Here is a 3704-nt window from a genome sequence, read left to right on the forward strand (position 1 = left end):
ACCTTCTTACTCTCTTTTGTCTTTGCCCACACTCTCTGCCTCCCTCCCGTTTCCTTGCCTGAGGCCTATGCATTCCCTGGGGACGCTGAGCTGAGGAAGCTGCTGAGCCCTGGGTTTAGGGTCAATGCTAAAATGGAAAACTGAGTCCAGATCTCCAGCTCCATTTCCTGCCAATGGATGGGGCTCACCCTGGTCATTAGCTACTGCAGAAGCCCACCTGATTTTCAACCCAAGAATTATTTTAAGAGACAGGAGGTTAAAAAAAAAAACAACCAACATTTTCCACCAGTCCTAGAAACTCTACCTATTAGGTCTTATTTTTTTAAATGCAAACAGTTATGTTATGGAGACAAGGAGAACAGCAAGTGAGTTCTGGATATTTGGGTGTTAATGGCTTTAGTACTAACGCTTTAATTATACATGTTGACTTTCCCTCCTTTCCTATTTCGACAAAGCACTTCATGGTTTGGAAAACACATCTTGGTTTTAAACAAAGATAGCACCCCTTAGCACCCTTCAGCTTCCTGTTCCCTCCTCCTGTCTCTACCCAGCAAGATATTATTTGCCCCCAGGAGTGTTTTCCCTTTGTGTAGCAAGATCCTAAAAGTGATGCCATTCCGACTTGGTGGAGCTCTGTGCTTTTTACAGCACCTCCTTGGTGCTGGCCACTTTGGGGCTTTTTTTTTTTTTTAATTTTTTTATGTAAAAGGAGCAACCAACTGTCCAAGTGCACTTCAGGCTCCCTGAATACAATTACATTTGATGTGTTGACAATGCTCTATACTGGGTTTTTGTTTTTATTTTTTTTCTCTTTTGTATAATTAGGTAATAAGGCTCAAGCAAAGCGCTAGAAGTGTAAGGTTAGAAATTGATGATCATAATGGTTATGGTGAAAGCAAGTGACCAAATCTCATACACAGTAGATGGGCTTCCCACCTCCATGCCCCTGCCATGACACTGTGCTGTCAGTTCACACTGGTACAAAGGAGAGTCATGCTTACTTATAGGATGGGGACCCTGTAGGGCCAGCACAGTGTAGAGACTGTAAGACCGTATGCCCCTTCATTGTAGCCAAGCTTTGTGCAAAGATCCGATCATTTCTGTCATCTGAGAGATTCTTTGATTTCATGGGCAAAAATCCAGGAATAATTGACAATAATAGTGCACACCCAAGAAAAACATGCCGTGTTTAAAGAAGAAATCCCAGCAGTACTGAAGGCAGTGATTCTGCATCTTTGAAAAGAGACTTTGAAATCAAAAGCAACAGCCATCAAGGACTTACTAAGCTCCTCTTTGGCAGAAAGGAAAAATTTACTAATTCATTCTACTTTTTCCTGGTGAGGTCATGGGGGTGGGAAAAGTTAAGATTCAACATTTTTTCCCAAAGTTCTAAGTTTTGCGAAGAACTATTTTTTATCACAACTAATTTCATAAAGTAAAATAAAAATTACCAAAGGGCACTATCTTTTTTGATTAATCTGACAGTTGGGCAAGTATTAGTCTATTATTACTGCTCACTACTAGCCTTTGCTTGAACCCTGAAAAAAAAACTTGCACAAATAACACAGTAGAAGCTTCATAACACAATTCCAGTTGTTTTCTTTCTGTTAAATCTGTAACTCTATCCTGATTTTATCTCCCTGAAGACTTCTGGATATTTACAACGTAAGGAAAGTCTTGTTTCCCTAACTCAGGGCCTTCATGGAAAACATAATCACAAAAGACATTTCTAGTTAAAATGAAAATGCTGTTCTAGAAATTTTGTTTACAATGTAAAAAAGAATTTTCAATTCAACTCCTTTTCCTAGTATCTAGTTCCAAAGATTTATGCGCAATTGCTTTTCAGAAAACACTTTCCAAAAATTAGCCCAAATACAGTACCTCCTTATGGGTAACTTCCTTGCTGAATATCTCCAGTCTAGGGCTAATTTATTTTTCTCAGCTGCGCCTTCAGAGCCTTCAAAGCTTTTGCTACACTCTCCTCCCACGGCTGAGTATAATTATTTCTTATCAAGGTAATTTCTGAATGTTTCATAGAGGGAAAAAAATGTGCTATTTTCCTGAAAATGCCCACTTTGAAACAGAATTTCAGAAATGACACACACACACACAAACAAAACAGTGACTGGTGTCCACTTCATTTGGGGTTCCCCGGTTGCCCCAGCGAGAACCGAGAGGTTCGCTCCCTGACACTGGGGCTGGTGGGCTACGGTGTCAGGGAGTTCTAATGCCAGGCTGAATTTCTAAGTATTTCTTAGGGCAATTTCTGTTTTGTCAGGTTAGGAAGGGCCTACTAAAATGAGAAACCATTTGCAGAATCAGGGTTTGCTTCAGACGTCCTAAGAAAACCTAAGGAAATCCTTGAGACATCATATTTGAAAAATATTTGAAGATAGTTCACTTGAGTAAATACTTTGTCTGCCCGCCCTCACTTTCTGCGGCCTGTAGCCATATTACTCACCCTCAAAGCATTCATCAATATTCAACTGGCTTTCTAATTCGCTGATGTAGCAAAAAGTTTAATAAAGGAAACTGTTGCATTTTTTTGTCTTTAGAGGACGTGCCACAGACTCGACTTTTATCTTATAGTGCTGGAATCTTCTGCCCTTCTGCTAATCCAGGGAGGGAAATGCACGCTTGTGCGCTGCTAGATCAAGCCAAGCAAATTTACCCACGAAGCCGAGCCTTAAAAGCCCAGAAAAGTCTTTCACTCCAAGGACACTGGAGCTTTATAAATGATCTATCTGAGGATTTAGAAGCTTGTTCAGTCACGTCTGACAGCCTGACAAACTTTCAGCCCTGTCCACGAAGCGTTTTGAAGACTTTCAGAGGGAAATTATCACTTAGAAATAACTTTTTAGCGCCCACCGAAGCCGTACAAGTCACTGCAGTCTTAAAAACCTTTCCTGAAAATCAAATCTTGGTCTGTAAAATCTTTTTTGGTTAATTTTTTAAGACAGTTTTGCAGACCCTGGAAGACTCTACTCTCCCTCCCCCACATCTAAAAAAAAAGAAAGAAAGGAAAAAAGCAAGAAAGAGAAAACAGCCGCAGAGGCCAGCGACAGGCCGCGCAGCACTTGCAGCGCCTCGGGTCTGCGAGATCGCCCTTGCAAAGAAATTAAGAGTTTCCATCAGCGTTCCAGAAACATCACAGTGAAATGCATGCGAGAGTTAAGTAGCTCAAGAAACTTGAGCGCCGAGCACGGCACAATCCGTGGTTTTATTTTTCTATACTGATTTCGTGTGTATTTTCTTTCGGCACCTGATTTTTTTCCCCCAGTACCGCGCGCCATTCCCCACTACCCCGCGCGCAGGGCGCAGGCCGCGACAGCCTCGGCCTCCCTCGGGGAGTGCGGGGGACCCGGGCCGCAGCAGCGGCGTCAGGCGCGCGGCTCCGCTCCCCGCGCGGCCCATCGGTTTCCTCACCCGTCCGCGGCGCGGGCGGCCGGGCGGCGCTGAGCCGAGCGAGTCGGAATCGGACCCGCGGTGGCTGAGAGCCGCCCGCGGAGCCCCCTGCCCCGGCCGGCGCGCTGGGCGGCTCCTCTACCGCGCTGTGCGCCTGGCCGCCCACCTGCGCCCGGGGCCCCTGGGGCCCCTCCGGGCCTGCGTGTCGTGCCCGGGGCGGTGGCCGCTGCTGTCCAGCGCTACCCATTGCCCTTCCCGTCCAGAACCCGCTCGGTCTGAGCCCTGGGTGCTCGCAGATT

Source organism: Hippopotamus amphibius, chromosome X (genome assembly GCF_030028045.1).
Source record: "Hippopotamus amphibius kiboko isolate mHipAmp2 chromosome X, mHipAmp2.hap2, whole genome shotgun sequence".
NCBI lineage: Eukaryota > Metazoa > Chordata > Mammalia > Artiodactyla > Hippopotamidae > Hippopotamus > Hippopotamus amphibius.